The sequence below is a fragment of the Chiloscyllium plagiosum genome, unplaced genomic scaffold, assembly GCF_037043375.1.
Source record: "Chiloscyllium plagiosum isolate Xiang-an unplaced genomic scaffold, Cpla_swu_hap1 HiC_scaffold_19, whole genome shotgun sequence".
Taxonomy (NCBI): domain Eukaryota; kingdom Metazoa; phylum Chordata; class Chondrichthyes; order Orectolobiformes; family Hemiscylliidae; genus Chiloscyllium; species Chiloscyllium plagiosum.
Window position 1 is genome coordinate 30,116,197 of NW_028270157.1, and position 27,411 is coordinate 30,143,607.

The following is a 27,411-nucleotide window of genomic DNA, read 5'->3' on the forward strand; positions in this document are numbered from 1 at the left end:
GGCCATCTGGTGTGTTCTATGGTGGAACTGGTCCTCCTGGGAGCAGATACGGTAGAGGTGGAGGAATTGGGAATACGGGATGGCATTTTCGCAGGAGGTAGGGTGGGAAGAGGTGTAATCCAGGTAGCTGTGGGAGTTGGTGGGTTTGTAAAAAATGTCAATGTCAAGTCGGTCATCATTAATGGAAATGGAGAGGTCCAGGAAGGGAAGGGAGGTGCCAGAGATGGTCCAGGTGGAATGTGTTGGTGAAGTTGATGAACTGCTCAACCTCCTCGCGGGAGCACGAGGTGATACCGATGCAGTCATCAATGTAGCGGAGGAAGAGGTGGAGAGTGGTGTTAGTGTAACTACGGAAGATGGACTGTTCTATGTAGCTGACAAAGAGACGGCATAGCTGGGGCCCATATGGGTGCCTATGGCTATCCGTTTGGTCTGGAGGAAGTGGGAGGATTCAAAGGAGAAATTGTTGAGGGTAAGGACCAGTTCAGCCAAACAAATGAGAGTGTCAGTGGAAGGGTACTGTTGGGGACATCAGGAGGGGAAGAAAAGGAGGGATGGAGGCCCTGGTCATGGCGGATGAAGGTGTAGAGGGATTGGATGTCCATGGTGAAGATGAGCCGTTGGGGGCCAGGGAAACGGAAGTCTTGGAGGAGGTGGTGGGCATGGGTGGAGTCTCGAAATTATGTGGGGAGTTCCTGGACCGGGGGGAGGGGGGGGAATAACACAGTATCGAGGTAGGTGGAGATGAGTTTGGTGGGGCAGGAGCATGCTGAGACAATGGGTCGGCCAGGGTGGTCAGGCCTGTGGATCTTGGGAAGGAGGTAGAATCGGGCGGTGCGGGATTCCTGGACTATGAGGTTGGAAGCTGTGAATGAGAGATTTCCTGAGGTGATGAGAATGTGTATGGTCTGGGAGATGATGGTTTGGTGATGGGGGGGGTGAGGTCATGGTCGAGGAGGCGGTAGGAGGAGGTGTCTTCGAATTGGTGTCTGGCTTCAGCGGTGTAGAGGTCAGTGCGCCAAACTACCACTGCACTCCCTTTATCTGCTGGTTTGATGGTGAGGTTGGGATTGGAGCAGAGGGAGTGGAGGGCTGCGCGTTGTGAGGGTGAGAGGTTGGAGTGGGGGAGGGGGGTAGACAGGTTGAAGCGTTTAATGTATCGGTGGCAGGAGGAAATGAAGAGCTCAGGGGCGGGTAATAGGCCAGCGCGGGTTGTCCAGAAGGATGGAGTGTGTTGGAGTTGAGTGAAGGGGTCCCCGGAAGGTGGGCGGGAGTCCTGATTGTAAAAGTAAGCTCGGAGGCGGCAGAAGAAGTGTTCGACGTCACAGTGCGTATTAAATTCATTGATGCGTGGACGGAGGGAGATAAAGGTAAGGGCTTTGCTGAGGACTGATCGTTCATCCTCAGTGAGGGGGAGGCCTGGAGGATGGTGAAAACTCAGCAGGGCTGGTAGCTAGGACCTGGTGTGGGTGCGGAACCTGTAACTGGAGTGGGCGTGGTGGTAGGTGGAATGGGGGTGGAGTCATGAGTGGGGGTGATGTTCCCCTCAGGTTTCTGGGGAGCGGGGATGGTGACAGTGGGATCTGTGGGGTGCATGTCATCAGAATGCAGGTGAGTGGCGTTGGTGGGGCGGAAGTGGTGGCGAACATGGCAGTGGGGGGGGGCGGAAATCGCTGAGTGTGTGACATCAGCACTGATGTAGGGGGGGTGGAAGTGATGTCACGTATGGTGCTTAGACAAGTCAAGGGGTCTGTCATTATTCAGGATTTACGAGCACAGTAAGTCAAGGACATCATCAGATATCAGTTCAAGGACTTGGACACGAAGCTTTGGTTTCTGAGGCCAATTGGAGTCAAACAGTCTGGATCACTACAGTGGAGTACTGCTCGGTCAGTCATGCATGTCCATTCGACTGGTCTGCACATAATTGTGAGTCAGTCAGGGGTCTGGTCACTCATCTGTTAGGATTGTCTTTCCAAGTCGGTTAAGGCAAGGGGTCAGGGTCAGTCCAGGGGATCTGTTCACTGAAAGTTCAGCAGTTACCAGATGCCAGTGCTATGATGGGAAAACCGAGAAAATAAATTGCTGAATTGAAGGCAACATGCTGGAATGCAGAAGGATTAACAGTTGTTAAGGGGACAACTCAACACATAAGGGAAGGAGCCGAGGAGCAGGAAAATCGACATTTTGGGCAAAAGCCCTTCATGCATTCCTGATAAAGGGCTTTTGCACGAAACGTCGATTTTCCTGGTCCTCGGATGCTGCCTGACCTGCTGTGCTTTTCCAGCACCACTCTAATCTAGACTCTGGTTTCCAGCATCTGCAGTCCTCACTTTTGCCTACATAAGGAAAGGAGGTAATATGGTGAGAGGGCAAAGAGTACTCCAGAAGGTTCATCAATGGTCACCACCACCCTGGCTTCGATGAGTGTGACAATGTATGACTAAGTTGTATGCCTGAAGGTCAGTGAGTAAACTGGGGAGATCGGCAGTTCAATAAAAGAGTTGGGTAGATTGTGGATCAATACCTATAGGTTAGAGTCAAAGAGCAATAGAGTTTTATGGTAAGAAAGAGGTCCTTCAGCCCATCATGAAAAGGAGGGAAAGGCAGAAAGGAACATGAGCACTTTAAGGCAGGGTCACTAAGATTAAACAGCTGAGTTTGTGACTCACTCCATGAAATGCTATCTGTGTGGCCTTCCAACCTCATCTCAATCCAAAGTACACAATTGAAATTAAAATTGGCTATCACTATACTACAATAAGTAGAGTAACTTTTTTTTCTCTGAGGGTGGTCTTTTGTGCATTGTAAGATCCTTTAAAGGCAATAATATTAACAGACACTCACAATAACAGGGTAAAGATATCTTTTATTTCAAAACATTTTGGATCTGAATCTCATTCATTGACCAACTGTGTTGACTAAAAATCTTGGCCACAGAAATCTTGACCGTATCATTCAATATTAAAATTAATCCTGATAATAGCTGTGAGGCACAAGTAAAGTCAGGTTAACTGCGAAAGCTCACTTTAGATGCAAAAGCCACAATCACCTCCCAATGTGCTATCTGCACGAGCTACTCACTTAACAATTTGGGCTATAAAATGTCCACACTGTTATGCTGTTTGCAATGTTGCCTTTCTTGACAACATTGGGAGTTGGGGTTGGAGGGAGGAGTTCCCATTATTACTACCACATGAACAATCTCTAACTGTATATGTGCCAAAAGGTTTGCAGAACATACATCTGAATCAGATCAATAATGTGCAATGTTGATAGGGAGGCAGCCTCTTGATGTGGAGTTTCCAGCCATGGATGCCCTCACAATGAAACAAAGATGTAGGAAAGCCGCAGTAACTTGGCTTTGACGTAATGCCTTACAGATGCCATACTCTGCTGAGAGAAGGTAGTGAGATTACCAGGTCATGATATCCAGCACATTTACAGTGAACACCTTCCACTGGGGCCATAAGATGTCTCCTGCACATCAGAGTTCCATGCAGATCATGTCTGAGGTTCATTGCAGTGACCATGCAAGCAGAGCTTAATCCTTGGATTCTTTCTCTGGACATCAGGGAGAGCTGCAGCATTGCACCAAGTAGGAAAAAGAGGTATTTCATCTGAAAGAACAAGTTCTTTCACATCATACAGCACAGCTGCATCAGCCAAAGCAGGCAGGACAGCATGAAGTTATCTTTCATTGATGGTGCAATGGCCAGCATCCACTGTGTAATCCCAACTGCAAGTGCAGCTTACTAGTTTTATCTTTCAATGCTTTTTTCTCTAGTTTAATAAAAAATGCATGTTACAAATTAGCAGAAGCCTTTACAATACCTGATGTTCCCTCAATCATATTCCATGCTAGTATGGGTGCTACAGGAAGAATAGATTTCATTCAGACAGGATAAGAACATCATGTGACACTAATGATAGTAAGCCTCTCTATCTGCAGTGTATATTTGCAGCTAAAATAAGGGTCACTCACACAGCTGATGGTGAAAAGTAAACATACACAGAGGAACCTCGATTATCCGAATATCGGATTATTCAAAGGTGAGCTCGAGGTCCTGCTAGAAACATTACTTCAAAGAGGTGTTTCCAACACTGATCGCACCTTTTATTTACAATGATTAAAAACAAACTCGTCTTACTGAAATGCTGCCGAGAACAGTCCTGGACATCGATGGGAGCCTAGGCACCATCTCCAAATAACTAACCTCCTGCCCTCTCTCCCTCTCTCCCTCTCTCTCTCTCTCCCCCCACACTTTCCCTGGAGTTCTACACAGGGGTGTGCTATTTGAAGACTCACCCCCCAAGGAGTCCAGTCTGGCTGCCCCGGGTTGCCCCAGAGGAGAGGCATTGAATCAATTAACCGAATAATCAATTATTCAAATGAAATAGTGCCTGCCCATCTCATTCAGATAATTGAGGTTCCTCTGTACAGTAACTCCTCTGGCTCCGTGAAATAATGAATCACAAATTTACCCATCCACACTAAAAAGTAACTAACAACGAAGTTCAGTATCCAGATGCAAAACTGGTGTATCTGATTTTTAACCTAATTTTAATCTACTTTAAAAAGAACTTTACACATGAATTTCATCATTCACGGGAATTCTCAGGAACGGGACCCTTGCGGATATAGAGGAATAATTATATTTACAAATATGAAAATTTACAATGAAGTCTCCCCATAGCACTTATGTGCCTTCATAAAGTTTCTTTCTCCTTTCCTTCCTATTATGAGTTGTACAGTACAGAGCAGCCCTTTACCCCGTCAAATCTATATCAACCCATCTACATGCATCCCATTTTCCAGCAGTTGTCCCAACATTATGACATTTCAAGTGCTCATCAACCTACCTTTTAAAGGTTGTGCAGTCAGGATCTGTGGCTGGGCTGGAAGGATCCTACCCTGTGATGACAATTTTGCCCTTGAAGGTTTGGGTAGGATACCCCAAGGGCTCTTGTGGTTAGAGTGGGCAGATGTATCAAGAGTGTCCTGGCTAGATGCATGTTCACCCTTCTCTCTTGGACTCCCATGGGTTGGAGCTTTTAAGCATGGTGTATGTGGAGGTGCCAGATATGTCTAGAGCATCTAGAGAGCATACTAGACTTCTGATGAGACTGTTAGCAGCTCCTGTTCAGGCTGATTGCCAACTGGACCCAATCTGTCTCCTTGACTGCAGTAAGATTAAAGTTCCTCATCTCCCATTTGGCTTGAGGTTAGTTCTGATGACTGGAGTGGTGGCGTGTAAGTCTGTGCATAGATCTGACTGACAGATGTGCTGATTCTGGGTCTTCATGACAATTAACTTGTCCATGGAGGCAGCCAGATGGCCGCATGATGGAGGTTGCCCTGTAGAGATGTTGTTGGTGGACTCCTCCAACTTTAAAGTCTATTTCCGCTCACCTATTGTTCCTGTGCCTGCAACTGCTTTTGAATGAGGTTATTAATGCCTAACACCACAGGGTCCTCTCCTGATGGGCTGAGCAGATGGCTGGCCTCTGGCAGTTCTCTGAGAGCCAATGACCTTGGGTGTTTCTTGCTAGGCCAGTTGCAGAGATGTGTCAGGGATGTGCTCACCAGAATGTCTTTCCAACTCTAATCTTAAGTATTCACTAAGGTTTCAGTATCTGAGCTGATGGGCGGCACATTTTGCTGGTACTTCCTCCAAGCGATCAATGGCTTCTTTGGGTCTGGGTGGGTTGTTCTTCGGAGGGTCAGTGTGGACTTGTTGGGCTGAAGGGCCTGTTTCCACACTGTAAGTAATCCAATCTAATCTTCTTCCATGTAGATGCCACTGGTGCCTTCAGGAGACAGGAGAATGAATTGCAAAATAGTATAGAAGTTTGAGCAAATTAAGAATTTATTCACAGTGGCAGTAATGGGAAACCAGCACAGCACTTGACAATGAATATTACTTGGTTGCTGGGGCATGGAGGTCTCAACGTCACCAAATGAATGGTCATGTTCCTCTCTCATTCAGGCAAGGATGCTGTCTTCATAGAGGGTGAGGAAATAAATTTCAGGTACTTCACACCCTGTCTTTTGGCTTTCTCCATCCTACCATGGGATGTTTTCTTCTGTAATGAGACATAGTGGGGATGAGTGAGATTAAAGTGTCTGGCATGGCTGTTACAGCTGGTGTAGGTGCTCAACGGGCGGTGAAGTTTCCAGAGTACACAGGAAAAGCAGAGCACAGGAAGGGTATGTGGAGTGGGGTAGGTGTGAGCAATTAAGAGAAGATGCTGCATGCAACAGTGAGTGTGGTAAGCCATAAGCCTTGTTGGGAAGTGAGTGCATTAACAGAGTTGTGGTGACTGTGGTAGCAGCAAGAAGATGGTGGTACTTACCCTGGTGAAGCACAGAAAGTTATTAAACCTTCTTCTTGTATTTCTAAGAATTCCTCTGGACCATGGAGTGACTCTGGGGGAAGCTTCAGATCGGCTTGTGAAGGACTGGTACCAATGTCTCCCCACATAGTCCTGATGGAAGAGGATGGCCCTTGTCCTTATCACCCCATCCACCAGGACAACTAGGTCTCTGTCTGCAAATTGTGGGTGCCAAATTACATCTGTCACCTGCAATAGAGTTAAGATTTGGGGCAATTCTTCCCATTCTGCAACTTGGATTGGTACTCCTACACATGCAGCAATCAACCAGGTGTACAGTTGAGGTTTAAATATGACACCAGCCATGGGAATCCCAGAAGATTTTGACATTGGCATGTATTTCTGCTCTTGTTGAACATGAGAGCTGCACCATAGAAGCGTGACATTCATGGTATAATTCAGTCCTATGATTTACGGATCACAACTATTACAGTTCAGAATAAAGCCATTCAGCCCATTGTGTATGTACCAGCTTTCCAAAAGAGCATCTCTCCTTGTGAACATTTGCTTTGTAACCCAGCACAGTGTTCCTTTTCAAATAATGATCTAATGCTATTTTGAATGCTCCATCACACTCTACAGTTCAAACATTAATCACTCTCTCTGTGAAAATGTGTTTCCTCATATCACTTTTGCTTCTTTACTAATTACTTTGAATCTGTGCCTTCCCATTCTCTATTTATTATGATTATATTTTTCTTTTTAAATTCTTATTCTGAGCTTTTTGCTTTTACATTTTCTCTATTAAATAAAATGGTGTAAAATATATGTGTATTCATTGAGACACATATTACATTATTCAAACATTACATATAGTTTGCAGCATTCAAAAAGTTAATTAATTTATGCTATCCAGTGTTACATTCTTTCACACCAGAGAAATTATGCCATTGCACATTCTATAATGATATTTCTTTATAAACCTATGCAGGCTTAACATAGGAAAAGAGGACTTAGGACTTGTGAACAGAAGTAGATCATCGGTCCTTCAAACATGCTACAATGTTCAATAAGATCATGATCTAATCGTGGTTTCAGCTCAACTTTCCTGTCTACTGTCATAACCCCTGACTCCCTTGTCTATCAAAAGCCTATATAATTCAGCCTCAATAATTTCATGGACACAGGAATAAGGAATCTAATATTTTACTTACATTTTATAATATGTATTTTAAAAAGAACACTTATTTTTGACAACTTTCCCACAGATATTAATGAATAATTGCTGCTTCAATTTTGCCAGTCTCGCCAACATTTTTGAGTCTAATCTCAAAAGTTGAACACGTGCAATCTCATACCATCTTGAAATTACCTGCCAAAGTCACATGATTTCTCTTCCCTCTCTATGACAACTCATCTAGTACCTACCATGGGCGAATCTCAGGAGGCATGTTAACAGTATCTATTGATAATTTCAGCATTAGGAGAAAATATTCTGAGTAATAACAAAAATCTTAATACATTGAAATTCCTTCAATCAGTCCCAAGTGCAAACAAATATATCACTTGAATGTTTATTCCCTTGGCTTAACATTCAATAAAGCGGTTGGAAGTGTTCCATCTAAATGCTCAAATGCTTACTGTGAAAATGATAGTTTAAGGAATCAATCAAGCAGCACAAATTTGATAATAATTGGTGTGAACAGGTACTCTGAAATACCTAGCAATTTTTTAACATTGTTTTGAACAGTTTCTTGATAGCCTTGGCTATCTCAGTGCTTTGTGCACAATCATACCTCTTCACATTGCCAATGATTGAGGCCTTGCCTCAACAAAGATGTCTTGGGACAAGATCCAAAGCGATATATTGCTTCTCCAAAAGGGAAGAAATTTAAAATGTTTTTCATACTCATCTTTCACTCCCTTCACCCGCATGCCCCACCCATCCATCCCGTGCACCCCAAAAGTCTCTGTCCACTCCCATAGACCTTGACCCCCCATGCAAAATAGCATCTACTTTCCTGCACCATCCCTTCTCCCTTCACCTGCCATGAATACTTACTAAATATCCACAAATACACATGCAAAAAAAATATAGTTCTATTACTTAATGTTCTCTACTGCCTAGTACATTCTATTGAGAAAAGTTCCTCATTTATATATTTTTAAAAAATTAACAGTTCTTGAGTGGTCAAAACTTGTGTCATGACAAGTCTTGACAAATTTTACAATTCCCCAAGCTTCTCCTCAGTAAACAACACCTGATTCTCCCTCCCTCATGAAAGGATATCTAATATCCCTGCAACCAAAGGAGTTTTGAAGTACCCTACCTTACCCACATAGGAATCTCAAATTTCCAAAGAGGTTTGCTGGCTATTCAAAAGAAATGCACTGAGAGCAGGCCTACACATCCCTGGGTCTAATCTTCGCACTCCAAATTCCAGACACCAGGGACTCCATTTAAATAGTCAGCTGCCTGTAGGAATCAGGCGTGTGCAAACTAGACCACTCAACTTATTCCTGCAAAAATGAGAAATCTGTGTTCAAGAGTGGGGCTTGGGATTCCTAATGACTTCTGGCACTTTCTGAATGGCAGAGATATTCTCCATCATGGTGACAATCCAGACTATTTGGAAATTTGCTGATAGCTGCCTGAACAAAACTGTACTCTTTTGCTAACCCACTGGATGGATTTCGGTCGGCCAGTTGTTTTACAGTAGATACAAATTTATGCTATGTTGGTATCATTGGCAAGTATAAAGAGAGATTTGGAAAATGGATGCCAAGAGGGGGCTCCCAACATCAGAAAAAAGTGGGCTATTTTCCATGACTTGGCTGCAGGAATGGTGCAGGAGGGAGGGTTTTGGATTCTTGGATAATTGGAGCTCTTTCTGGGGAAGGTGTGACCTCGTCAAACAGGATGGTCTTCACCTGAACCAGAGGGGTACCAATATCCTGGGGGGGCGCAAATTTGCTAATGTTCTTCGGGGGTGAGCGGTGGTTTAAACTAATGCAGCAGGGGAATGGGAACCTGAGTTGTAGTTCCATTGTACAGGAGGTTGAGGGTTGTGAGGGATCGGGCTACAAGTTCACGAGAGGGTACCGGCAATCAGAATGTTGGTTTGAAATGTGTGTACTTCAGTGCCAGGATCATCCGGAATAAGGTGGGTGAACTTGCAGCATGGGTTGGTACCTGGGATTTCGATGTTGTGGCCATTTCAGAGACCCGGCTAGAGGAGAGACAGGAATGGTTGTGCAAATTCTGGGATTTAGATGTTTCAGTAAAAACAGAGAAGATGGTTAAAGGGGGTGGTGGGGGGGGTGGCATTATTGATCAAGGGTAATATTACAGCAGCTAAGATAACATTTACGGACTCATCCACTGAGGTAGTTTGGGCTGAGGTCAGAAACAGGAAGGGAGGTCACTCTGTTGGGAGTTTTCTATAGGCCTCTGAATTGTTACAGGGATGTAGAGGAAAGGATAGCAAAGATGATTCTCAATTGAAGTGAGAGTAACAGGGTAGTTGTTATGGGGGACGTTAACTTCCCCAATATTGACTGGGAATACCATAGTTCAAATAGTTCAGATGGGTCAGTTTTTGTTCAATGTGTGCAGGAGGGTTTCTGACACAGTATGTAGATAAGCCAACAAGGGGCGATGCCATATTGGATTTGGTACTGGGAAATGAACCCGGCCAGGTGTTAGATTTGGAGGTAGGTGAGCACTTTTCGGTTATGCTTATAATAGCAATGGGGAGAAAGTGAGGTCTGCAGATGCTGGAGATCAGAGCTGGAAATGTGTTGCTGGAAAAGCGCAGCAGGTCAGACAGCATCCAGGGAACAGGAGAATCAACGTTTCGGGCATAAGCCCTTCTTCAGGAAGAAGGGCTTATGCCCGAAACGTTGATTCTCCTGTTCCCTGGATGCTGCCTGACCTGCTGCGCTTTTCCAGCAACACATTTCCAGCTTATAATAGCAATGGGCAGGGATAGCTATATACTGCAAAGAAAGCGGTATAACTAGGGGAAAAGCAACTATGATGCGATTAGGAAACAATTAATATGCATAGGATGGGGAAGGGAACTGCAGGGGATGGACACACTTGAAATATGGAGCTTATTTAAGGAAGAGCTACTGTGGGTCCATGATAAATATATACCTATCAGTCATGGAGGTAGTTGTTGAGAGAGGGAGCCATGGTTTACTAAAGAAGTTGAAGCTCTTATCAAGAGAAAGAAGAAAACTTATGGGATTGTGGTTGACAAGGAGGAGGTTTTAGCAATTTTAGAAGTTTGAAAATAGATAAGACCCCTGGGCCAGATGGGATTTATCCTTGGATTCTCTGGGAAGCCAGGGAGGAGATTGCAAAGCCTTTGGCTTTGATCCTTATGTCATCATTGTCGAGAGGAGTAGTGCCAGAAGACTTGAGGATAGCAAACGTTGTTCCTTTGTTTAAGAAGAGGAATCGGGACAACCCTGGTAATTATAGGCCAGTGAGCTTGTGGGTAAGGTGTTGGAAAAAGTTATAAGAGATAGGATTTATAATCATTGGAAATAAATAATTTGATTAGGATAGTCAACACGGTTTTGTGAAGGGTAGGTTGTGCCTAACTAACCTTACTGAGTCCTTTGATAAGGTGACAAAACAGGTGGATGAAGGTAAAGAAGTTGATGTGGTGTATATGGACTTTAGTCAGACGTTTGATAAGGTTTCACATGGTAGGCTATTGCACAAAATACGGAGTTTCGGGATTGAAGGTTATTTAGCGGTTTGAATCAGAAATTGGCTAGCTGAAAGAAGACAGAGGGTGGTGGTTGATGGGAAATGTTCATCCTGGAGCTCAGTTACCAATGGTCTGCCGCAAGGATCTGTTTTGGGGCCACTGCTGTTTGTCATTTTTATAAATGACCTGGATGTGGGCGTAGAAGGATGAGTTAGTAAATTTGTGAATGACACTAAGGTAGGCAGAGTTGTAGATAGTGACAAAGGATGTTGTGGGTTACAGAGGGACATAGATAAGATGCAGAGCTGGGCTGAGAAGTGGCAAATGGAGTTTAATGCGGAAAAGTGTGAAGTAGTTTATTTCAGAAGAAGTAACAGGAATGCAGAGTACTGGGCTAATGGTAAAATTCTTGGCAGCGTAGATGAACAGAGAGATCTCGGTGTCCAAGTGCATAAATCTCTGAAAGTTACCACCCAGGTTGATAGGGTTGTTAAGAAGGCATATGGTATTTTGGCGTTCATTGATAGGGGGATTGAATTTCAGAGCCACGAGGTCATGCTTCAGCTGTACAAGACACTGCTAAGGCCGCACCTGGATTACTGCGTCCAGTTCTGGTCACCACATTTTAGGAAGGATGTGGAAGCTTTGGAAAGGGTTCAGAGGAGATTTACTAGGATGTTGCCTGGTATGGGAGGAAGATCTTACGAGGAAAGTCTGAGGGAACTGAGGCGTTTTCGTTGGAGAGAAGAAGGTTGAGAGGTGACTTAATTGAGATGTACAAGATAATTGGAGGGTTAGATAGGGTGGACAGTGAGAGCCTTTTTCCTCGAATGGTGAAGGCTAACATGAGGGGACATAGCTTTAAATTGAAGGGTGATAGATTTATGACAGATATCAGAGGTCATTTCTTTGCTCAGAAAGTAGTAGGGGTGTGGAACGGCCTGCCTGCAACAGTAATAGACTCGCCGACGTTAAGGGCATTTAAATGTGCATTGGACATATGTATGGATAATAATGGAATGGTGTAGGTTAGATGGGCATCAGATTAATTTCACAGGTTGGTGCAACTGCGAGGGTTGAAAGACCTGTACGGCGCACTGACATTCTATTTTCTATATGTTCTATGACTTCACATTAACCTTAATTGACTGGCAAGGTATTGTGTGTGGGAGGCAATTGGAAGAAGTCCATAGTTTTCTGGGTGTCAAAAACCCATTTTCTCATATGCTTTGGAAACAATTCATTCGTGGCCCAGAGCTCAGTTTCTGAGTGAGCACACATACAAACACAATGTACACACTCAAGTGTAATGACTGAAATTGGATACCTCCACCCAATGGGCTTTGTAAAAGTAAAACTTGTCTGGTACCTCAGTGACTCCTCCTCAGGAATAATTGAGTGCTATGATTGCCCAGCTCACCTTAATGAGAATGCAACATGCCTGTGTCATCAGCACATACGCTCCTGCCCTTCAGGCAACAATAGATGAAGCCAAGTAGGCATTCTATACAAACTGTAAATAATCCAGCCCCCTAATCTCGGTACCAAACTGATAATTTGTGGTGGTTTCCATATTAAAGTCGGAAATCTCTGGATGAGTGTGACGGGCAAGGAAGGAGTGGGAAAAGCAAACTCTGACAGTGTCCCCATCCTGACAAAATATATATGACATAATTTTATGATAATCGACAATGTTTTTCCATCAGCAAGACAAACACGACCACGCAACACCACAGTCAAAACACTAGTGCTTGCTCAACTCCATCACATTTGAGCAAAGGATGGCAGAACTGACCACATCACCTACACCATGATAGGTATGGACAACTTCTGATCACTGACTTGACTAACTATCATCTACATAAGCCCCAATCTGAAGTAATGGAGACAACAGAAGCAAAGTGCCAAGAACATTGCCATTGAAGACCTCAAATATCTTCCAAGGTGACTCCTCTCAGCCAGCAAATCATTGCCCTACTCTGTGCCAAATCAGTGCCTACAGTCCATAGTGCCTACTCAGTGCTAAATTCCAGCATAATACCTGCAAAGAAGTCCTTGGTCTGTCTATTAGGGAACATTGTGACTGATTAGATAAAGAGACTAAGAGATCACAGGACAGGAACAAGCACAGAGGTTTTGCAGATTGTAAAATTAACCACCCCTCAAGAGAAACAACTTTAGCTGAAGGCAGCGATTCAGCATTAAACCCACAAAGTAAAGAATAAACAACAGATAGAAAGAATGTGGGATATCCAATAACTCATTGACAAATGGTTTCTTCAGTGCTGCCAAAGTGATATTTGGTAAAAGCACTTCATGGCTTAGTCTGGGGTTGTCAATACACCTAAAATGTCTCAAGGAGTACTGGACTTGATCTCAACCTCTATTCGTTTTTAAAAGCCATATGGGAGATTTTAAAAAGCAAAGCATTCACTTTGTACTTAGAAAGCTGCAGATCCTCAATTTGACCAAGATGTAAACTGTACAGTAGTACTGAGTGAGCTCACCAACAGGCACAGACCTAGGCCTTACTGTACTACAATTCTGTGGTTGCACTTCTGTCTTAGTTATGTGCTGCAAGTTGTGTTAGGGCGGAGCATACAGGCTCTGGTGGTTTTTGCTATTAGAAAGGGAGCGAGATTAAAATAGCTAAATATTGATATTTCAAACATGTGCTACTTCAAGTAGATCAGTCCAAGGCAAGATGGACAGACACAGTTTTCTGTATCCATGTTGAAATTTGTTTGCCTGTGAAAGCTGTTAGTTAAATTATTCACATCTCTGAATTAGGAAGACTGTCAAAGGAATTTATAATGTTTTACATCACATCACCTGTTGTTGTTGCCACATTTGATGCACTTCACTCAGTCCAGACTAAGTATTTTATTTGCGTTCTCTAATGTTGGAACATTGAACATAACTCATGTTGGAAGCCAGAATTCAACATTTAAAAATATCAGTTGTTGCTTGGGAGAGAAAGGAGCTGGGACAACAGTCAAGGGAAGTGGGGTGTTAAGGTGGGGTAGATGGGAAACTGGACCAGTGAAAAACTTCACGCATGGAGGCATGCTGTGATTTTCCATGACATATCCTGGATTATGTCGAGCTTGAGTTGGGAATTCTAAAACCACCCTGCTGTCTCCAAACCACCATTTCTTGACTAGCTGGTTCAATTAAAATAATCCCATATGACCTTTTTACCTGGTGTAGTAATAATTTCATATTGCTGGCTCAAATTCAAACTCTTCATGCATTTATTTCCGTTTTCTGAAAAGTAATTCTGCAAAGGGTGCTAAACTTCTGTACAATCCTCAGTAACAATTCTTCACAGGAAGCTCCACCCTCTGGTCAGTCCAAATTGTTCTTATTACTATTTGTGCATACAACAAAACACTTCAGCGTTAACAGTCCAAAAGAACAAGAGAACTACACTCATAAAGTAGGAGAAAACTGCACTAACGCAGAGACAGCGAGAGCTACACACTGGGAAAAAATGAGGACTTCAGATGCTGAAGATCAAAGTCGAGAGTGTGGTGCTGGAAAAGCATAGCAGGTCAGGCAGCATCCAAGAAGCAAGAGAATCGATGTTTCAGGCATATGCCTGAAAAGAGCTGCACACTGACAGAGGAAGATACACATTGACAGAAAGAAAGACATATATACTGAGAGCGATACAAACTGACAGAGAGAACAATAAAATTGTCTAAAACACAGAAAGAGAAGGATAGCTTCATATTGACTCAGAGATGGAGAGGAAGCTGACAGGAGAGAAAGCTACACCCCACAAAAACAAAGAGCAAGAGGACCACTACCAATAGAAATAGAAATCTACATACCATAACCAAATATAGCTACACACTGAATCAGAGCTAAGGACTGAGGTACCTTTACCCATTAAACATTCAGGGAATTAGAAGAGACCAGGATCAATGCCTTTGCCATTGAAATGGAGCGAGAGGAAAGAATACCAGTTTCTGTTGAGTTTGGCAGCCTTATTTGGGGGAGAGGGGTTGCTGATGCAGTGAAGTTCTGCACTGCAGGCTAAGGGTTACTTTGCTCATTTGTAGTTTTAAAGTTATTTTCATAAGATCTACTTTGTTTATAAACAATTTGTAGAAGTACGCATATAATTCACACTTAACATTACATAAATTGCAACACATTTCAGTTTCTTTCAATACAGTATGTAGCATGCTGGGATGCCTCATTACATTTACACTTACAGATTATATTCACAATATACATTTCTATTTCATGTCAAACATTCGCTGGTGCACAAAGGCTGAGACACCACGTGAATTTCAGGTCAAATGAACAAACTCCATTTCACTGACAGGAGAGTGTCTCTTTTTTTCTCTCTCCCTCTGTTTTCAGGATGGCAATTCCATCAGTCAAACCTGGAAACAACATTTCTAACAATTCTTCAATTATGAATCCATAGTGACAGTTGATACTCTTTGGGCTGCTTCCAGTATCCTGTGGAAAAATTCACAGGTGAATCATCTTCTAATGGGTAAACCTACAACCAGTGAGAAAAACAATAAAGTCTGCAGCCACGCGATATTTCAGCAGAAGTCTTCAAAGCTAGTTGGAAGACACCATGCACTGCTCCTACAAATTTGGGAGGCAAAATAACTCTCCTTCTCTCCAAACACACACCACCTTCTCTAACTTAAGGAGTATGACAGTTGTAACTATCATAAGAGGTCTCGAAAAATTCTACCAGCAATTGACTTCCCCGCACCCTCCAGATTCACTGAGAGGATTGCAAAACCATGAAGCCAGTTTCATAAACTTTCAGACAAAACTCCAGTAAAATCAACAATTTAGACCAGATACTGCGTTAAGATGATTGAAAATAATCTCTCCCTAACAAGTCCTGTTTTTTCAATTCTCAAATGGCCAAAATTCAAAGAAAACGTTATAAAGATACACTGCAGCTCTCGTTGAAATTTGGAGGGATTGACGTTAATAACTGGAAAGGGATTGCTAGAAATCAGTCAAAATCGTAATCAAGCTGCATCATGCTTTGAGTCTAAATGCCTGAATGATAAGGAAGATCATTTCACAGAGATGGCAGGGAAAGGAAACCAATCCTGTCCTGCAGATCCCACTAATTCATAGGACGTTTTTCCGTGTGTGCCCAAAGACTTGTGAATCCAGAACTAGTCTATTCGGTCTATGAACACCCACAACAGATCTTGTGACCCTGTAGGACAGGAATAACATGTCACTTTTCTTTCTTTTGCCAGTTTATTTAAGTCTGTACTCTCTTATTCGTGATCCTTTCACAAGTGGGAATAGCTTATCCCTATGTGTTCTGTCTAGAACCCTCATGGTTTTGAATATGTCTATCACAAATTTCTAAACAGGCCCCAACTAGTTTCTCCAAGAAGATGAAATATCTTCTGCACATCTACCCTGTCAAGACCTTTTAGGACTTCATGTGTATTAATCAAGTCATCTCATACTCTTTTAAACTCCAGCAGGTACAAGCTTACTTTGTCCAACCTTTCATCATAAGACAACCTGGAGGAGAAACTGAGGACTGCAGATGCTGGAGATCAGTTGAAGTAGTGGTGCTGGAAAAGCACAGCCGGTCAGGAGGTATCGGACTTGCATTTCCTTGGCAGAGTGATAGGGTAGGGCGGTGGGGTTGTTTACTGCGTGTGTCCCACAGATGTTCTCTGAACGTTCTGCAAGTTGGAATGCACTAAACAACCCCACTGCCCAGTGGCTGAACACTTTAACTCCCCCTCCCACTCCGCCAAGGACATGTAAGTCATGGGCCTCCTCCACTGCCAAACCCTAACCACCCAACGTCTGGAGGAAGAACACCTTATCTTCTGCCTTGGGACCCTCCAACCACAGGGAATCAATGTGGATTTCACCAGTTTCCTAATTTCCCCTCCTCTGCCTTATCCCAGATCCAACCTTCCAACTCAGCACCAGCCTCTTGAACTGTCCGACCTGTCCATTTTCATTCCTACCTATCCGCTCTACCCTCCTCTCCGAGCTATCACCTTCACCCCCATCATTTTCTACCTATCACATTCCCAGCTACCTTCCCTCCAGCCCCACCCCCCTCATCTCCCAGCCCCCTTGGGCCACAAGCCTCATTCCTGATGAAGGGCTTATGATCGAATCGTCGATTCTCCTGCTCCTCGGTTGCTGCCTGACCAGCTGTGCTTTTCCAGCACCACACTCTTCGACTCATAAGACAATCTGTCCTTTCCATGTAATAGTCTCGTAGACCTCATCTGAACTAGCTCCATTGCATATACATTCTTAAATAAGGCGACAATACTGTACACAGTGTTGGAGATGTGGTTTCACTGGTGTTCACTGAAGCATAATCTACCAACTTTTGTATACAATTTCCCTCACAATAAATGATAACATTCTGTTAGCTTTCCTACTTATTTGGTGTGCATGCATACTTATCTTTTCAGATAAGTACATGAGGACACCCAGATTCCTCATCACCTGAGCTCTGTAATCTCTCACCATTTAAGTAATGTTATTATTTATTATTCTTCCTGTCAAAATGTGTAACTTTACTCTTTCCCACATTAGAGTCCATTTGCCACATCTTTGCCTGCTCACTTACTTTATCAATATCTCTTTCAACCTTGTTATGTCCTCTTCACAACTTATTTTACCAAACTTATTTTCCTACCTCCACAGCAGAGAGCTGTTGGAGTAACGTTATGTGGTCAGTTGTATTAAAATTTAAAATTTACTAAATGCAAGTCTAATACATCAGCTCATCTACAGTTGTTTGTAGTGTTGAGATTCATTTATTACCATTGCACTTCCATGTTCCTTGTTACAACCTGCAAACTTGAAGATTATTTCTCTGATATTTGTTTCTAGATCATTCAAAAAGTCATTGATAACAAGGATCCAAATACTGACTATTGACAATCATGACTGCTGGCTGGTCTTGAACTAGATTCAAATCCTTCTGCAAGCACTTCCTGTCTTTCTAATTCTAAAACAAAGATGTCTCCTTGTTTTGTATTACTCTTTACTAGGACATAGTTTCTCTCCATCTGCCTTATCAAATTTCTTAAGCATCCATAAACCTTAATTAATTCACTCATCTACCTTCTAAACAGAAGGAATTCATGCCAAATTTCTGCAGTTGTCCTTGTAATTTAATTTTTTAAAGCTTGGCATCATTCTAGTGATGCTATGTTGTGTCCCTACAAGACCAAATTTTTTTTTTTATGAAGATGTGGATGTACTTTAGAACTACGAGCACAACACCATGCATTCTCAGTAAGGCAACAATGTAAGACTTGGTCGAACAATTCGATTAGCTTGTTGCCTTGAGACAAAATCAAATTCGTTAACGCAGATGCGTTATTGCGGATTTAAAGATAAGAATTTGAGTCTATTTTGTTGGAGTCTTATGTTACAGATTTTTCATTTCAAAATCATACATGTTGCGGGTTGGAAGAATATAATCGCAGATGCATTATCGCAGATTTAACTGATAGAGTTTAGATAAGATTTGTCTTTATTTAATATATATAGGTATATGGGAAAATGTTAAGGTGAACTTATATTAAAGTTATCTGTATGTTAGGGTAATGTGTTTTAAAAATAGAGAAAGAGATGATGCCATCTTTTCATTTTTCTTTTTCTTAACGGGTAGTCGTTAAGAAGATGTGGGTGTACTTTAAGAGAGTTAAAAGCAGCAGAACTACAGGACACAGCACTAAGTGTTCTCAATAAGGCAACAATGTAACACTTGATCGAACAACTCGATTAACTCATTGCCTGGAGACAAAAACAAATTCGAATTTGGCCAATCAGTTTAAATTATACCCCGAAAAATATCAAACTCCAATCCAGTTTGAATTGAGTATATTGACAAACTTAAAAACCAATGACACAATCCGATGCTTTGAGGGTATAAGACCAGGGAAAATTGAACAGTTGAGAGGAGAACTGACAAGCCCAGCATGTAAACGGACTGCCTAAAATAGCTCTCCTAAAAGTACCTTTTCAATCAGTAACCTGTGATGAAGAAATTCCTAAGGAAAAGAAAAGAAGACACAGGAAGATCCGAATAGAAAAATGAAAGCTGCCCGGTTTTGAGATAAGAAGTGTGGTTATGTAAATCTTAATTGGAGTTTAATCAGACTGCTATTATAGAAGGGAAGGTAAAAGATATGTTAGAGGAAGAAATTGTAAATAGTGGTTAGTTAATTATTCTCTGTTATACTTTAAGAAATAAAGTTGTTAATTTTTACTTTAAATATTTCTTGGCCACTCGAATTTTTACAGATTACTGCACAGGATAAATCTTTTCTGTGTTGCTGGTTTTAAATTTAGCAGGAGGGTTTACCCCGTGACATAACAATTTCTTGAGGTTAATTGTCCAAAACAGATTATATTATAGGTTCTGATTAAAGTTCTGCACAACTGAAGCATCTCTACTTTGGAATTGCAAACCTTTTAAGATAAACTATTAATATTTTGGTCATATTTTGCACTGGCTTTTAATTACATGCACGCACATATAACCCATCTCCTAGCCTCTCTCCATTAAATGATTTTTATTTCTGTGATCCAAAGTTATAATTTATCCAAACTGTAGTGATTCAAGCTGACATTTCCTACATTGAACTTCAAATGCCATGGTTATGTCAACTCGGTTATTATGTCTTCTTCGCTTTAAATTCTGTCTTGTTTAAGGAATTTATTGTGCAACATAATTTGGACTTGTCTTAAAACTTGGATTTACAATACTATTCCTTCAGCCAAGTCAATAGTAGATATGGTTCCAAGCTGGCCCAAAGACAAGAGGGGAAGTGGTAGAATATTGTTAATATCACTGCACTAGTTATCCTGTTCCTAGGCTAATGCCATGGGATGGGGTGAATTCAAATGCTACCAAGGCACTGTTTGAATGTATATTCAAGTAATGATTGAAAACTAGATTCAATAATGGTGGCAGTGAAACTATCATTGATGTTAAACTAAAATTGATGTTAAAAATCACACAACACCAGGTTATAGTCAAACAGGTTTAATTGGAATGCTTCCAATTAAACCTGTTGGACTATAACCTGGTGTTGTGTGATTTTTAACTTTGTACACCCCAGTCCAACACCGGCATCTCCGAATCATAAAATTGAAGTGGTCACTAATGTCCTTTCATGAAGGAAACATGCTCTCCTACATAAGACTCCACACTTAGAATAATGTAACTGACTCTTAAATGCCCTCAGAAATGGCCATGTGATATATTTAATTCAAGGGTAATTAAGTATGTTTAAAACATGGGAAAATATTGTTTAGACTCAAATGTTAATGTACCAGTAAATTAAGGTTTGTCCCAGCTGCAATGAATTTTAAGGCAATGTATGCATCCAATGTTAGGAACATTGACAGGGTTTTGAAATAGATTTAAACTGACAACTACCTTTTGAAAACTTGCTTCCCAGTTGTGTTGGAGATAAAGGAGACCAATAAAAGGAGGTCAGATGATTAGTATGCAACTATTACTTTCATGGATGAATTATTATAATGTCATTGAAAAACTAAACCAGAAAGTACAATACTGGCAACACCTCATTTAATTTTACATCATACATTATCTTCACTGTTACTACCCTTGAGACTGATGCATCAATATTTTAGTTAGATCTAATTTTATCTTTACTTGCTTTACCAATTTCTGAATGCTATTCTCTGATTCAATTAAATTTGTGATATTTAATTTACAAACTGTGTTTTTCTAATGAAAAGTACTAAAATATTAAACTGTACAGGAGTTATTCTTACTGTTGAATAGACTAAAAATGTGGACACATTGACCTGAGAATTTGCAGAATCTATAAAATGCAGTACAGAATAATTTTGTAATCCAGTGAATCACAGAAACTTTGTATCATTATAGTGTATGTGACCATTCCCATGCTTGTCTCTCATTTGAAGTCTTTTCAGAGAATCAGAGAATCCCTACAGTGCAGAAAGAGTCCATTTGGCCCATCAAACCTGCACCAACCCTCCAAAGAAATTCTCACCCAATCCCACTCCCTTTACTGTATCTCTGTAATTTCATATTACTCATGGCTAACCCTGCACATCCCTGGACACGATAGTATTTAGTGCAATTTAGTATGGACAATCCACATAACCTGTACTTCTTTGGACTGTGGCAGGAAATCAGAACACCCAGAAAAAACTCACATGGACTTGGGGAGAATGTGCAAACCCACAGAAACAGTCCCCCAAGTCTGGAAACAAACCCATGTCCGTGACACTGTGAGATAGCAGTGCTAACCACTGTGCTAACCACGTAATAATAATGTAGTATTCTTTTATTACTGTAATATTACTAAAGAATTTAATTGCAAATAGATTTTGGGTCTTAAGAAGATACAGACTCACATTGCAGTAGAATAATACGCTGTGCCTTATTATGACAGTGGGAAAAATGGATTATAAATTTTCGACTTCTATCATCTGATTTTTATTACTTGGAATCTTTCAGGGATTAATGTTTTTCTGAAAGAAAGAAAGCACTAATTTAAGATGCCTGCATTGATCACCTGACCAGATTGAGCCAATTAATAAACAAGAATTAGTCTGAACCCAAATTAATGTTTTTATAAAAAGGCAGTGATTAGACTTACTTGACAATGAAGCCATAAAAAGGCAAAACTCAGATCTGTAGCTCCTGGTTGATTAAGATCATTTTGGAAGTTTATAACTTGTGCTGAAAGCAAATTATTGAGCTTCAAGAAACAGTGAAGTCAGATATGAGAATATACAAGAGAACTATATTTCAAGCATCAGCTTTTAGCAAGAGAGATAGAATGTAATTAGATTCATACCAGCAGAATTGAAAAGCTCTCTTTCCTTGAACTTTCTCTTAGCCTCTCAAAAAACAAGGCCTGGTAAAATTCAAATTAAAGAAGTATGCATCGTCAGAACAATATTATGAAATGTTAACTCAGCTTCTCCCTCTATTGATGATGCCAGATCTACTGAGTTTTTTCGAGCACTTTCTGTTTGTATTTCAAAATTTCAACATTTACAGTTCTTTGTTTTTATTATTGCAGAAATATCCATTCACCAACCCAACATCTGCAGATTTTGCTACTACTAACAATGCAAATCGTCAGTGAAACAATCATGGTTTTACGTTAAAACCTAATACCTGAAGGTCTCTAAGAAATTTTTAAACTGCCTATCCTTAATACTTGTTTTGTTCAGGAGACTCTCCCATTTTTCAATGAGGGGTGAGGGGTGACCATGTAGAGGTTTATAAAATTATGAGAGACAAAGATAAGGTGAATAGCCAACGTCTTTACGCCAGGATAAGGGATAGCCCAAAATGAGAGGACATAGATTTATAATGAGAGGGGAAAGATTTAAGAGTGACCTGAGGGACTACTTTTTCACACAGAGAGAGGTGCGGATGTGGAACAACCTGCCAGAGGAGGTGGTAGAGGTGAGTACAATTACAACATTTAAAAGACATTTTGACAGGTATATGGATAGGAAAGGTTAAGAGAGATATGGGCCAAACACAGGCAACTGGGAATAGTTTAGTTTCGGAAACCTGCTTGGCATGGATGAGTTGAGCCAAAGAGCTTGTTTTTATGTTGTATACTTCTATGATTCTAAAACGTTACACAAATTTGTGTGTATGTATGTTTCATGTGCATTATTATTTTTTTCAGGCTAGAATGGAATAAAGTTCTCTTTCTTTCTCTCAAGGAAACCTTGCAATTGACTCCTTAATTTGATTAGTGGAACATTTCAATTAAAGTAAATTTAAAAACTCACGCATGCTGAAAAAACAAATTTAAAACCTTTTTACAGTCAATTGAGGATGCTGAAATGAAAGGAACAAATTTGCCCCTCCTCACCTGATCATAACAACGTTACATAGTAGCAATGCTTCCTGTCCTAGAATTTAAAGAAACAAAATTGCTCATGGGATGTGGATATCAGTGGCTAGGCCAGACTTTATTGCCCAGAGGGCAGTTAAGAGTCAATCACATTGCTATGGGTCTGCAGTCACATATAGGCCAGACCAGGGAAGGGCAGCAGATTTTCGTCCCTAAAGGGCATTAGTGAACCGGATGGCTTATGACAACAATTGATGTAAGACTAACAGTTATTGAATTGAAATTAGAACGTAGAACATTACAGAGCAGTACAGGCATTTCGGTAGTACCGACCTATGAAACCAATCTGAAGCCCATCCAGCCTACACTATTCCATTTTCATCCATATGTATCAGACCATCTGTTATGGAAGGATTTGAACTCATATCCCCAGAACATTATCCTGGGGCTTCTAGATTATAGTCCAATGACATGACCACTACTCTACCACCTCCCCCACATTCTATCTTAATTACCATCATAAAAATCTATCAATAACAAGCGATCATACATATGATTTGCATGTTTTCCCATAAACCTTATAGAGTGATAGAGATGGACAGTACAGAAACAGACCTTATTTCCAGCAAGACTCCAATGTTAACCTTTACAATGGGAAACAACTTTGTTTTCATCTTTGTATGTAAAATGTGAGCATCTCTGGTGAGGCCAGCAGTTTAATTGCTCTGGAGAAGTTGTTAGGCTGCCTTCTTAAACCGCCAAAGACTTTGGTTATAGCATCATCCACAGTGCTGTTAGGAAGGGAGTTCAGGATTGAGTTCCAAGTTAAGATGGTATGTGGCTTGAAGGGGAACTTGTACATGGTGGCATTCCCATGTATCCGCTAACGTTAAGACCATAAGACCATAAGGCATAGGTGCAGAAATTAGGCCATTCATCCCATCAAGTCCGCTTAGCCATTCAATCATGACTGATACGTTTCTCAACCTCATTCTCCCATTTTCTCCCCATTATTCTTGATCCCCTTGATACTCAAGAAACTATCTATCTCAGTCTTAAATATACTCAATTACCTGGCCTCCTCAGCCTTCTGTGCCAATAAATTCCATAGACTCACCAATCTCTGACTAAACAAGTTTTTCTGTATCTCCATTCTAAAAGGTCTTCCCTTTAGTCTAAGCCTGTGCCCTTGGGTCCTAGTTTCTCCTACCAATGGAAATATCTTCCCAACATCTACTCTCTCCAAGCCATTCAGTATTCCATATGTTTCAATTAAATTCCCCACTCATCCTTCTAAACTCCATCAAGTATAGACCCAGTCCTCAAATGTTCCTCGTATGTTAAACCTTTCATTCCTGGCACCATTCTCATGAATCTCCTCTGAACACATACTAGGACCAGTACGTCCTTCCTGGGATATGGAGCCCAAAACTGCATACAATAACCCTTGTCCTTTTAGATAGTTAAGGTCATGGGTTTGGAAGTTTGGAAGACTTGGTGAGTTATTAAAATGCATCTTGTAGATGGAACACACTCCTGCCACTGTGCATCAGCATTGAAGGGAGTGAAATTTGAAGATGGTGGAGGAAGTGCCAATTAAGCGGCTGTATTGTCCTACATGGTGTCAAACTACTTGAGTGTTGTTGCAATTGCACTCATCTGAACAACTGGAAAGTATTCCATGACATGCCTGACTAGTTCCTTGTAGATGGTGGACAGGCATTTGGTGAGACAGGAGGTAAGTTACTCACCACAGAAGTGCTAAATTTTTGAAGTATTTTAAAATATTTCTGGACAATGGTAATTTGTAGGATGTTGATAACGGGCGATCCACCAAGGAATGATGGTTAAATTCTTAATTGTTGGAGATGGTCATTGCATGATATTACTTTCCAGTTATCATCCCAAGTCTGGATATTGTCCAAGTCTTAGTGCAAATGGACAGAGAATGCATCCACATCAGACATGTTATAAATGGTGCTGAACGTTGTACAATTAGCATAAAACATTCCTACTTCGACATTATGATGTTGAGAAGATTATTGATGAAAGTGCTGAAGATGGTTAGGCCAATACACATTACCCTGAGGAACTTCCACACAGATGTCTTAGAACTGAGATTACTGACCTACAACAACCACAACCACCTTTTTTTGTGCTAGGTATGACTCCAATCAGTAGAGATTTCCCCTGATTGCCATTGACTCTCCAATTTTGCTGTGGCTGTTTGATATCATACATTCGTGAATACTACCTTTGATGTCAAGGGCAGTCACTCTCACCTCAAATAATAATAATGGAATTCTCTATGTTACAAGAAAGCTGACTTTCAGTACTGTGATAAATAATATGTACTGAGGAGTAAAGCAAATCCTTCATTTCTAATCCCAATCCTGACTTCCCAGCAAATGTCAAGGGATGAACAGTGCATGTAGTATACCATTTATATTAATCCTCAATTTGGTTATCCCCAAGCTGCTGAGTGAGTGAAATATCTTTTTGTGTAAATTTGTGAAGAAACAAACCATACTTGAAGTCATACACAAGATCATATTTATAATTACAAATTACAATTTTAAGAACAAATTGAGCAGCAAACGGCAACATAGACAATTCAGTATATCATTCAGCATCCCTATCTGATCTGCTCTATATGTGACTATAGACCTAGAATAATGTGGATAAGTTTCAACTATCCTCTGAAATGGCTGAGCAAGCCAACTCAATTATATCCAATGCTAGAAAGTCTCAAAAAAGGTACAAAACCAGATAGACCTAGCTACTGGCAAACATAGCTCTGTTGAATCTCCAAAATCCTCCTTTACTAACATCCAAACTGTTGCAAAAATGCAAAATAGGAGTGCTGTCTCATAGACAGGTCAAGAAACTGCCTGACATAGTCATGCTGATGGTCAATGCCCCAGACACCACCATCACTATCCCTGGATATGTCCTGTCCTATTGGCAGAACAAAACCAGCAGACAGGCAAACGTGGGAGCTGTCCTACAGTCATCAATGTTGACTCTGAATGCCATGAAATCTCATGTTATCAAGTCAAACATGGACAAGGAAACTTTTTGCTGCTTAATGTCCTCCCTTTGCGTGTTGAATTAGTACTTCTCCATGGTGAACATTCAGGTGGAGGAAGTCCTAAGGATGTCAATGATATAGAATGTGGGGGGTTTAATGTCTACCACCAATAATGGCTTAGCAGCAGCACTACTGATCGAACCAGCCAAGACCTAAAGGACGTTGCTGTCAGACTGGGGCTGCGGCAGACAGTAAGGGAAACAATAAGACTCAAAAATTGGCCTGCCTTAGATATGTGTACATGAAAGTTTCAGGAAGAGTGACCACTATAGAATCATTGTGGAGACAAAGTCCTGCCTTCACAATGAGGATACCTTACATTGTGTTGTATGGCATTATCACCAAGCTAAATGGATAGGCTTTAAACATATCTAGCAATTCGAGACTCAGCATTCACAAGGCTCAGTGGGCCATTAGCAGCAATAGAATCATACTCCAACACAATCTGAAACCTCATGACCTGGCATATCCCCCACTCTTCCATTATCATCAATCAGGGGATCAATCCTGGTTCCATGGAGGATGCAGGAAGGCATGCCAGCTGCAGCACTAGGCATACCTTAAAATAAGGTGTCAACCTGGTGAAGCTCCAACACAGGATGGAGAAAAGTGCAGTTTGAAGAGCGGGCTGGGCAGAGAGGAGGCTGGAATGAGAGATAGATGTAGAAAGCCGAAGTTTGAAGAAAGGGATGGACAGTGTGAGGGATAGAGATAAGTGCAGTTTGTAGAGGAATTGGCAGAGAGAGAGGGATGGATAAAGACAGTGATGGAGGGAAGTACAGTTTAAGGAGAGGAATGGACAGACAGAGATGAAGGGAAGTGCAGTTTGAACAGAGGGATGGACAGAGAGAGGGATGGAGGGAAGTGCAGTTTGAGCAGAGAGGAGGATAGAGGGAAGTGCAGTTTGAACATAGTGTTGGAGGGAAGTGCAGTTTGAACAGACAGAGGGATAGAGGGAAGTACAGTTTGAACAGAGAGAGGGATGGACAGAGAGAGGGATGGAGGGAAGTGCAGTTTGAGCAGAGAGGAGGATAGAGGGAAGTGCAGTTTAAACATAGTGTTGGAGGGAAGTGCAGTTTGAACAGACAGAGGGATAGAGGGAAGTACAGTTTGAACAGAGAGAGAGATGGAGAGAAGTGCAGTTTGAACAGAGAGAGGGATGGACAGAGAGAGGGATGGAGGGACGTGCAGTTTGAACAGAGAGAGAGATGGAGGGAAGTGCAGTTTGAACAGAGGGATGGACAGAGAGAGGAATGGAGGGAAGTGCAGTTTGAGAGAGGGATGGACAGAGAGAGGAATGGAGGGAAGTGCAGTTTGAGAGAGGGATGGACAGAAAGAGGGATGGAGGAAAGTGCAGTTTGAGAGAGGGATGGGGAAGAGC

General features: G+C 41.5%; 2 long non-coding RNA genes across 2 annotated transcripts in view; one reads left to right on the forward strand and one right to left on the reverse strand.

Moving 5' to 3' along the window:
* LOC148146748 (uncharacterized) overlaps positions 1-7,122 on the forward strand; it is a 21,492-nt gene extending 14,370 nt beyond the window's left edge. Inside the window, exon 4 of the long non-coding RNA XR_015760424.1 lies at positions 6,406-7,122. This is a non-coding gene — a long non-coding RNA (uncharacterized LOC148146748). The remainder of the gene's footprint in view (positions 1-6,405) is intronic.
* LOC148146749 (uncharacterized) overlaps positions 2,856-27,411 on the reverse strand; it is a 27,806-nt gene continuing 3,250 nt past the window's right edge. Inside the window, exons 2-3 of the long non-coding RNA XR_015760425.1 lie at positions 4,864-6,087; positions 2,856-3,581 (exon numbers count right to left, since the gene is read on the reverse strand). This is a non-coding gene — a long non-coding RNA (uncharacterized LOC148146749). The remainder of the gene's footprint in view (positions 3,582-4,863; positions 6,088-27,411) is intronic.